The sequence below is a fragment of the Nanorana parkeri genome, unplaced genomic scaffold, assembly GCF_000935625.1.
Source record: "Nanorana parkeri isolate BGI_ZX_2015 unplaced genomic scaffold, ASM93562v1 scaffold26, whole genome shotgun sequence".
In the NCBI taxonomy this organism is placed as follows: domain Eukaryota; kingdom Metazoa; phylum Chordata; class Amphibia; order Anura; family Dicroglossidae; genus Nanorana; species Nanorana parkeri.
The window spans coordinates 492,933-504,260 of record NW_017306294.1 but is presented as its reverse complement, the minus strand read 5'-3'; positions in this window follow the sequence as shown (position 1 = coordinate 504,260).

Below are 11,328 nucleotides of genomic sequence, written 5' to 3'. Positions count from 1 at the left end.
TGAATATTTCTTTATTGGACAAGCCTGCATTAAGGAAAACTATTCATTTAGATGGGAGCCAGACTATATCGTATACCTGGGCATTAATATACCTAAGGACCTCAAGACTCTTTACACCATTAATTTCAGGGATGGGTTTGATAAAATCTTTGCCCAATTTTTTACTTGGAACTGTCTACGCCTGTCATGGATGGGTAGGCTAAATGTCCTTAAAATGTACATACTGCCTAAAATCCTGTACAGGTTTCAGACAGGTCCTATATCACTGCCTAGTTCCTTTTTTTTAAAACTCAAGTCGGCAGCCATGAAATTTGTATGGGCTAATAAAACACCATGGATTAGTGTTAATGTATTAATGAGATCAAAACAAAGAGGAGGACTGGGTATGCCGGACTTTGCATTATACCATAAAGCCGTTATATATTATCAAGAATACTAGACTGGATACATAACAGCCAAAATAAAGGGGTAGCAAAATTAGAGGCAGATATCACCCAAATACCTTGAAGGAATATCCCATGGCTGCCAAAAGAGTATAGACCACATAGTCCTACCCTGCCATTTCTGTCAAAATCAGTACTACAAGTATGGGATAGAAATATAGATAAATATAATCTATCTTCTAGACCGGGGCCACTGACTCCTATAATAGGAAACCCACCATTTACACTAGGTATGCTGGTGGGAACCCTCTTAAATATTGTGAGCATCTCCCCTATACAGATGTGGCAGGTTTTAGAGAAGGGAAAGGATGAAATGAAAAAATTATTGAGACCAGAGATGCAAACAATTGGGAAACTATGGATGGAGGCATTACAGGTGTCAGATTATGTAAGACATCTTAGGGCTGGCAACTCCCTGAATAGACCTTTACACCGTTCGAGAAATTATGTGTACAGGATGCACCTATTGCACATGCTCTATCTGTGGTTTATGGTCTGTTGGGGGAGGAGGAAGCCAAAGGACATACGAAATATATGAAGAGGTGGGAACAAGACCTGAGGAGAGAATTATCAAAGGAGGAGTGGGGAAGAATATTTACAATGGTACACTACTCCGTCACCTCTTCATTTTATCTAGAAAAAAACTATAACATTTTGTCCAGATGGTATAGATGTCCAGAAGGAATTAACCGTATAATCCCAGAAAAGTTCGATAGATCCTGGAGATGCAGTACGGAGGAGGGAACGTACTTGCATATATGGTGGAGCTGTCCTAGAATACAGCCGTTCTGGGAATCAGTATTTGAGGCATAACGTATTGTGGAGGCCTCGAATATTGAAAAAGACCCACTAATAGCGCTACTATCGTTGATTCCTGGCCCCCTAAAAAAGATAAAGAAGGATATATTAAGATTTGTATTGGCTGCAGCCAGAGTATGTATATTACGTAGCTGGAAATCTGCGGATCCACCTTCATTGGAGAGTTTGGTTAACATAATGGAAGAGATAAGATACATGGAAGAACTGAGCGCAAGGGACTCAGGTAGGAAAGATAAGTACGACAAGATATGGGAGAGGTGGGAAGCATACAGACAGTTAGAAAATCCAGGATATAGACAATCCCCATAGAGGTTCATATATAGTGGATTTAGGATATGAAGACAAAATCTAAAGCACTTGACCTGTAAGAAAGGTAGACTAGCGGAGAGTATGGAGGTTATTGAAAGGTTTGGGGGGTAGGGACAACACTCAGGGAGATTAGAGAGATAAGGTGGGGAAGTGTAATAACACAAGGCTTGTTACAATATCTAAGGTAAGAGGATTAACAAATGCACTAGAGATTGGAGACACAATTATAGATGGCTAACTAATCGATTTTGAAAATAATCATTAGCTGCAGCTCTAAATAGAAGCATAGAGGGGTGAGAGGGATGGGAAAGGGAATAAAGGTACACAATATAAATGTAGTAGTTTATTGTCTGAAAGACATCTAAGTTGATTAATTTGTAAACACAAGTTTAGAGTGAGGAACATAATAGAAGATTGGAAACGAGAAGGGTTTTAGGATAGGTCTGAGAGTTAACACTAAAGAAGTTTTGCACAAATTCACATAGTATTTGTTCCCCCTCCCTCCAAGGAAGAATGGGTAGTATGATTGAATGTGTGAGGTAAATGAGATAAAGTGGTAGTGAGAGAATTTTTTAAAATTATATTTATGTATTGATTGGAATGTAGTAACAGAAAAGTTTCTGGTTACCAAGAAAAGTTATTTATGCTATCTAAGTAATAAGATGCAATTTTATATCTTTCTTCCCGTATATGAATATTTAAATGTACTACTGTGAAATAATAATAAAAACATATTAAACAAAAAAAATACCTTTTGTGCCTAGAGTTCATTTTAAGTATACAGTATGTAAATGGGGAAATAAAAAAACTCCTATAATAGCTTACCCTCCATTCATTCCAGCGCGTTCCTTACTCCCCTTCAGTTTGTTTCACCAGCTGATCCTGTCAATTTATGGCTTTCAGTTCTATGGTGAACATGCTCTCTGAGTGGCTTCCTAAGTAGGATCAGACTTGTCACCTTAGGATGTACGATCCCCATAGACTGCGAGATGACATACAGGGTGGCAGCACATCCACATTAACAAAAAAGTCAGAGGAGCGGTCCAATAATAAAGCGCTCTCCAGGGGGAGGGGGCGGGAAAGAGCGGTGGGCAACGTAGGGGAATTGAGTATTGATTGGCGTGCTTCTTCCTGTTAGTGCGGACCGGGGTGTCCGACTAGTGTAGCAGAAGAAACAAAAATGGGAGAGGAAGCGCCACAGCCAAGCAAAAACCTATGATGGGCTGGATGTCCACTTTGTGGAAAAGTCAGATGGGTAGGTGTTGTTTTGGAATGCTGGTGTGAAGGATGGTCGGGTTGATGAAGAACTAGTCCTTCTCGCGTTGGATGTTGATGTTGATTGATGAGGGGGTAAAAAACGATGATACAGGTGAGTGAATGTAGGAAATTAAATCCTGTGTGTGATATGTAGAAACTCACCAAGAGGTACATGAAGATGGGAGGTCAACGGCGGGCGTACAGGTGGGAAGATCTTGAGATGTTGTCCAGATGTTGAGACGTTGGAAGCAGTATTTGTGGTGATGCGGCTGACCATGATCCTTGAAGAGGTTAATGGTGATGGAATGGCGTTGACGGGAGTGGAGGCAGGATGATGGTGAGATGCTGGTATCCAGATAATGGAAGGGATCCTCAGGCAGGCTTGATGGGCCAAGATTCAAATGGAAGGTCCTGCTTGCAACAGTGCTTAGCTGGCTGGAGGGTTAAAGTGTAAGATGAGAGAGGGGAGACAGGGAACCGTACCATAGGGCAACGTGCCTAGAGGGGCGTCGTGATTGACCCCAGGATTACGTCGGTGGATCCACTTTTGTTTTAAATAAAAGACTTGTCAAAAACATGTCTTTTTGGGGGGTTTTTCAATGAAAGGATTTTTACAAAAGTCTGATGTTTTTATTTACAATTTGAATTAACCCTTTAGTGAATGGGTAGGGGTATAAGTACCCTTTACTCATTCACAAGGGGGTTCGCATCTGGGTGGCCTTTATTAAAGGGGTACCCCGATGTGAATAAAACCCCCCCTACCCGCACCCCCACGGCCAACACCCCAGGGCTTGTGGGGAAGGGGCCCTTGTCCCCATCGGCAAGGGGACAAGGTGCTTTTCCAGGGCGACGCCCCCCCCCCCTTTCCTGCCCTGCCAGGCCTGTGCTTGGATCAATGGTCTGGTTTGGAATTTTAGGGGGACCTCATGTCCCCATGTTCCACAAAATTCCTACCAGACCTTAAGCAATTTAAGGGGACCCCCCAGGCACGATATTTAAAGGAATTTTATTGTTTCACATTAAGCAATGTTAAAATTACTGCTCCTCTAAAAACTGTATTTTTTCAGAGTGTTTTTTGCATTGATACATGTCCCCCAGGGCTTGACTCCCCATACCCTTTTTATGGCCAATAACTTGCATATAAGCCTTCAAAATGGGGACATTTGATTTTCCGAATTCTGGTCCCATAGACTTTCATTGAGTTTGAAGTTCGAGTTCTGACTTTTTCCATGTTCTAAAGTTCGAACTCGTACCGAACTCAGGTGTGTTCGGTCCATCACTAGTTGTCACACTTTGGTAAACACGCCACAAAACGCTCAGATGTGAATGGGGGCTAAATCAGAGTGGAGATGCACAATATGCTTTTCTGACTGATAACGGTAATAGTGGGCATCTTGTGGTGTATGTTCTTATGCAGCACATTTACCTTAATTTACACCCATATTCGGGTTGTAACATGAAACATGGTCATATTGCGGCCCCCCACCCCTGTTACCTGAATCTAGGGGTCTGTGAATAAAGTTCTCAATGTAATACACGTGTGGTAATGTCACTGCACTTGTAGCCTATTCATGCTTCCTACCATCCCTGTTACTGAATGCCTGTACCTTGGTATGGGCATTGATGGGTGGAAGTGTCTGCAGGAGCCAGAGCATTGCACCAACAATCCACTGATTGCGATTGCAATGCTTTACTGGCTCCAAAGCACAAAAAATAGTGAATGTGCGCTTCTCTTTATGGCTATGTGTGCATTTTTTTCAAACGTGGGCTTTAGCTTTAAACATTACAGTGAGTTAGGCTCACAAGTCCTACCACTATATTTTAGTAATACATATAAAGGGGGGAATTTATCAAAGCACTTGCGCCAGTTTTAGCCTGAGCTTGCACTACTTTTCCAACTGCACGTGTTTTGCACCTGTTTTCTTCAGAGCTTGCACTACTTTTTCAGTTGCATGCTTTTTGCACCTTTTTTTGCACGTGTTTTCATCTGCACTTGTTCTGGGCTGTCTGAAACTGGAGCAACACCTAAGAAAACAGTCATAACTTAAGAAGTCCCCATGACCACGTCTTCAAGATGCGACAGTTAAAGGAGAACTATGAGGTGAGTGCTTTTCACTCACCTCATAGTTCTAGCCGACCTGTGACAATGAGACTGTCACAGGTCGGCTCAGTAGATCGGGAGGTGAGCGAACACATACCGGGTTCGCTCACCTCTCGATCCTGTCACGGCTCTCTGCTGTGACTGGGGGAGGGGCTGGATTCCCCTCTCCGATCTGCCAGCGCTGACTGGCGGAACGGACGAGGGAGGCGGCGGGTACAGCTGGCTCTGCCTCTAGATAGGCAGAGCCAGCTGTCACTCACGCAGCTGGGCGGATCCCGTCGCCTATAGTCAGGATCCGCTCCGGCTGCGGCGTCTCAGTATACCGCGAGCTGTAGCTCGCGGTATACTGAGCTTAAGGTAACGGGAAGACGCTAGTTTGTGTCCTCCCGTTACCCTAAGGAGAACTATGGGGAAAAATACTGACCCCATAGTTCTCCTTTAAGCTTTTTTCCTGGAGTTAGAAGTCTTCTTTCCTGGAGTCTATTGAACCTCATTTATCAACAACATTACACTAGCATCATAAATCTGGTGCAAATATATTCCATGCAAGTTGAAACACTCGCAATTGCTATGATAAATTCCCCCCATAGTGTTTAACTTAGCACTTGTTTCAGAAATGAAACAGTTGTTTCCTGATTTGGAAGCATTTGATAATGAAGGTTCTGTTTACCCTTAACCTGCATATCCTAATCCTAATCAGAGCTAATAAAGATAAGGTGTGATATAGAAGGTTTTGTGTACAGTATTTGAGAAGTAGTCAGGGTAATTGGAAGGTACACAGAGCAGCCCAGAAGTTTAATCCCTGGGAGTCAAGAAGGCGGCAGAAGAAACAAACATTTTATGGCAACCATAGACATTAGATAGTCATCGCTCAGTCCTACATTTGACATTATCAGTTGATAACTAGGATGCCTATGGGTACTTTCAGAGATTGTTGCAAGAAATGTATAAAGTCAACAATTTCTGCAGATAGGGACATGTGATAGCAATACAAAACTCAGAGCAGCGCTAAGGTTCAGCTCTGATGCCATTGAACGGAGTGTGTTTTGCACTGAACACCAATGCAAAGTGGGTTTTGCATTGAACACCAATGCAAAGTGGGTTTTGCATTGAACACCAATGCAAAGTGGGTTTTTCACTGAACACCAATGCAAAGTGGGTTTTGCACTGAACACCAATGCAAAGTGGGTTTTGCACTGAGCACCAATGCAGCATGGATTTTGCATTCAATGCCAATGCAGAGTGGGTTTTGCACTGAACACCAATGCAGAGTGGGTTTTGCACTGAACACCAATGCAGAGTGGGTTTTGCACTGAACCTCAGTGCAGAGTGGGCTTTGCACTGAACACCAATGCAAAGTGGGTTTTGCACTGACACCAATGCAAAGTGGGTTTTGTACTGATACCAATGCAAAGTGGATTTTGCACTGACACCAATGCAAAGTGGGTTTTGCACTGACACCAATGCAAAGTGGGTTTTGGGTTGATCACAAATGAGAGTGGGTTTTGCACTGAACACCAAATGAGGAGTGGGTTTTGCACTGAACACCAAATGAGGAGCGGGTTTTGCACTGAACATCAGTGCATGAAATTTAAAGTAGTATTAAACTCTCAAACTTTTTTTCAATGATGAATTCAGATCAAACAAATATACATTGCCCAGCAAAGTATTTCTTTGAATTATTGCCCAAGCATTTACAGTCATTATGTTTCCAAACAGCTGACTCCTTCTCTCTCAGTTCATCTTCCCCTAATTTCCTGTTGAGTACAAGATCACAAGGGACAGAGCAGTGTGCAGCAGTCGTCCATGTACTAGCTCAGAGAAAGGAGCAGGGGAGCGGCTTGCCTTGGTGTGCCCGTGTGTTTATAGGGACACTCACAGCTTACTAGCAACGATGGCTCCATAGGAACTCCTTGGTGATGTCAGGAGCTGGAACTCTAAGAGTACCATCGGGCAGACATTATTCTGCCAGGGGGTACTCTGCAAGTGAGCAGATATAAATCTGCTGCAACTGTGGATCACATTGAAACCCTCACAGAAATTTGGGGTTCTGCCGAGTTGCGGTTGAGAAACCCTGGTCTAAATCAATGTATAAAATGCACAATATTTCCTTCATTTCTTTACATAAAAACAAACCCCAGTCCATCTTTCCACTCTGTGACTAGTATTGTTGACAATTGCACACTTGATGGCTTGCCAATGGCAATTTTCTGCTCAAGCCCCCCAAGTGCTACATTGTGGGAGGATGGTGGCATGTCTCGTGCTATTTCATATCCACAAGTACTGGGATTTTTACAGGGTGGATAGAGAATCGTTTTTTTTCCCCGACAGTCTTGCTTTAAGTTTACCTGTACTCTAAAACAAATAATATGAAGTACATTTGTTGCCAGTTATCCAGCACCATACCTTTACTGATCCAATTAGGGTACCAGAGTACTGCCACAGCCCCCTTTACTAAGGCCAACTTGTGTAGATGGCTTGAATTGGCACACCTCCCCTATCATCATGCAATGCTCATTCCCCCATGACCTAATACTAGACTAGAGTATTGAGGGTAGAGGGTCATACCTGTGCAAATAGTGACTTTCAAAAGATTGAACTATGGAGGCCAGTACTGGCATTCTGTTGCCAGCTATCCAGCAGTAGTGATGGCCCGAACAGGCCCGAGTTCGGTTCGAATTGGAACTTTAGAACATCCGAAAAGTTCAAACTCTAACTCAATGCAAGTCTTTGGGGGTAGAACTTTCAAAAACAATTGTCCCCTTTAAGAGGGCTTATATGCAATTTATTGGCCATAAAAAGTGTATGGGGATCTGGGTACTGCCCTGGGGGACAGGAATCAATCAAAAAAAAAAACGTTAAAAAAATACATTTTTTTACCACTTCCGGGCCGGCCGGCCCTGGCTAAATGCCGAAAGTGCCATTTTCCTGCCGATACAGCGGCACATCCTATTCTCTCCTCCCTATTGGGCGTTGCTGTGTGTCCCAGCGGGGAGGAGAGAAAGTGACAGCTGGCCAAGCGCTGCGGGAGGAGAGCGCTGTGAGCGGCCAGTGTCTCTCCTCCCACACCGCTCATCACTGTCCGGCAGAGCGGATCCCCAGGGTCGCCCCTGGAAAAACATCTTGTCCCAGTGCCAATGGGGACAAGGGCCTCTTTCCCACAAGCCCTGATGTGTGGGCAGGGGGCTTATTAACATCAGGGTACCCCTTTAATAAGGGGCACCAGATGTGACCCCCCTTGTCAATGAGTAAGGGGTACTTGTACCCCTACCCATTCACTAAAGGATTAAATAAAAGTTTTACAAAGGAGGCCACACATGTTTTTAATTTTATTTTTTTTAAACCCAAAAAATGGAACCACCGACGTAATCCAGCGCCAATCAAAACGTTCAGCGTTGTCCACGGCGACGACGACTCGACAAAATAAAACAATAAAAAATAAATAGAAATAATAATTAAAAGCGCAGTTCCGTCCGCTGCGACGAACACCTTCCGCAGAATGGCATTTTGACAGATGGCGGTAACATATAAACATTTGGGCCGAGCTAGCTCTGCCCAACTGTTTACAGTTGTAACAGGTGAGCCATGATTGGGCAGAGTCATCATGACCCTTGCACAATCATGGCTCTCACAGTTCTCTGTGCCCTGATTGGGCAAAGTCTTGCACCTGACCTATGGTCAGGTGCAAGGCTGTAGCCAATCAGGGCTCACAAGGCACAGTGCCTTGCGCGGGGTGCTCATCAGGGGAACAGCCCACTGAACACCCTAAAAGCTTGTGTGTTCGCCAAACACACGAACTGCTGATGTTCGAGTCCAACTCAACTCAGCAGCACCTTTGATTGACATTTTTTCTTACAGTAGAGGTTCACTTTAAGGAAATCAGCAAGAAAATACTGCAGCTACACTGGCATATTAAATGAATGACCGTGTAATGTAAAGTAATCTGTCCACACTGGAACATAATGGGGAAATCAAGAGTTGCCATAGTTTCCTAAGGGGCAGCTCAGCTATTTCCTCCGCTGTTTTCTGTGGCCGTATCCTGTTCGGACACAATGTTTAGAAAAACTTTTCACAGGCAATGGGCTTGAAGGCAAACAACAACTTAATATGCCCAATGCACAATCACCTTTCATTGGTTTGGCTGCTATAAAATGGTGAAAGGTGAAAATTCATCAGTAGTTATGGTTTACAGCACTGCGTACATAATTAATGCCCTTTGTACTGTCTTAAAATAAGCCATTTATTGCCATTTATTGTATAATTGTACAAAGGGTCATGTAGATGAAAGATAAGTGATAGTGTTTTAGGGGGAAAAAAAGGTAGTCATAGACATTAGACAAATATTATTATTATTATAGCAGAGCTACAACATTTTTCACTGAAGAAAATAAGGACATATAGGCATTTAAACAATGCTGTGTTATATTGTATAATAAAATATTTTACCAAGCTTTAGCACTGGTCTTGCTGCATGTTTGGCCATGTTAGTAGGTTTTTTTTATGGCATGTTAAAAACACATCAAAATGTGCACTCAACGTAGGTAAGTGCAGTAAATACTGCATTAAATACAGGCTCCTAAACATAGGGTTTTTATAACCCTAAATAGTTTAGTGGTTTAATGGTTAAACAAATCCTATGATGATTTTTTTCTACCCCACTTTCCATTATGAAACAGAAAAAAAAACATATAAACATATAAAAAATATTATAAAATAAAAAGGAACAAAAACACATATAAATGCAAGTATAAAACACACATAAGCACAGGCAGTTATGCGCATTAAACATGCACGTTACTGCATATGCATATGTGTGACATGGCCTGTAGTGTGAATCCAGCCTAAAGGGATAGGTGCAAGAGTTATTTGATTCTGATGTTTTAGATCGGGTCAGTTGACAACCAGATTATCTGTTGGTAGGGACAACCATGAGCAAATATCCCACCCAACGGATATGGGGCTAGATCAAAAAGTCAAATTTGCCATCCCATCAGGTGCACACACTACCTAAGAATGAGCAAGGAGCACATACATGTAAGTGATGCAGAGGATGACTTCCTTCCTATAACAAAATTCTATCCTTTCTATTTCTCCTTTCCTATATTTGGAAACCCACATCCGTGCATGCGGCCCTACTTGGCCCTGGTGATAGTAGGTCACAGAGGGGGGTTAGGAAAGTGTACCCTTTGGTACCTTATGGCTTCACTCTATCCTAAGGTAGCTGTCAGTTCAATAAATCTAGTATGACAAAAGGTTTAAGGAGAAAGGGGTTTAAGGGGAAATTACCTTTGTCTTACTTTGCCATAGAAATAATGACAAAAAGAATGGCTCTCTACACTCGGAGAACAAAGATATGACAAATTTGGCCTACAGTCCCATAAAGACATCTAACATTTTTGTCTGTTGACTGCCTGAGACAAACTATAGAATCAGACCAGGGACAATAAAATGAGTCACAGAGTGATTGCATACACTAACATCATAAAAATAAAACTTTCATTTTATATCCATTCATTTTACATCCAATCAGATATCAGTACCTTGTAGGTGTTGATTTTTTTCTGTAGGGACCCTGCCTTAGGCTGGAGTGTATGTATTCAAAATGTTGCGTTTGCAGCTAGTCTGTAGCCAGCCCGAGCTCTGATTGTTTTTGTTATCTAGGTTTGTTGGGTTTTCCCTAAACCTGGGAATTTGTTTTCTTCTGCCCGGAGTGTTCTCCAGTGGATAGAGTACATTGTTGTAGGTTATGAATAATTTTGCTCACCCTGGCCTATCACTAGGATGTTTATGTCAATGCTGTGAACTGGGGAAAAAGATACAAATTTTGAGAGACCTTCTAAAAGGGCCCCTACATTGCAGGCTTTGCCTGGAGAAGATATGTGTGTGTGAGGAATCCAGTCATTGCCTCCCAGGCCTGCTGCCTCAGGTGGGTGAGAAGAATTCAGAGGTCATTTGCTTCCCAGTCCTGTTGCTTGAGGAGGATACCGTTTCAAAGCCAAGGCGGCAAGGCCCAAGGGTTAGAAGTTGGCCAATTAGGGGTAGCACCTTCAGAAGAGATCTCCTCAGTCCATTGCACTTAAAAGTACCCTATTACAGACTGCCAATCTTGGCTTAAAGATTCCCTATTACAAACTGCTCGTGTTGGCTTAAAGGTTCCCTATTACAGACTGGCAGTCATGGCTTAAAGGTTCCAAATTACAAACTGCCAGTCTTGGATAAGGCTTCCCTATTACAGACTGCTAGTGTTGGCTTAAATGTTCCCTATTACAGACTGCTAGTGTTGGCTTAAATGTTCCCTATTACAGACTGCTAGTGTTGGCTTAAATGTTCCCTATTACAGACTGCTAGTTTTGGCTTAAATGTTCCCTATTACAGACTGCTAGTGTTGGCTTAAATGTT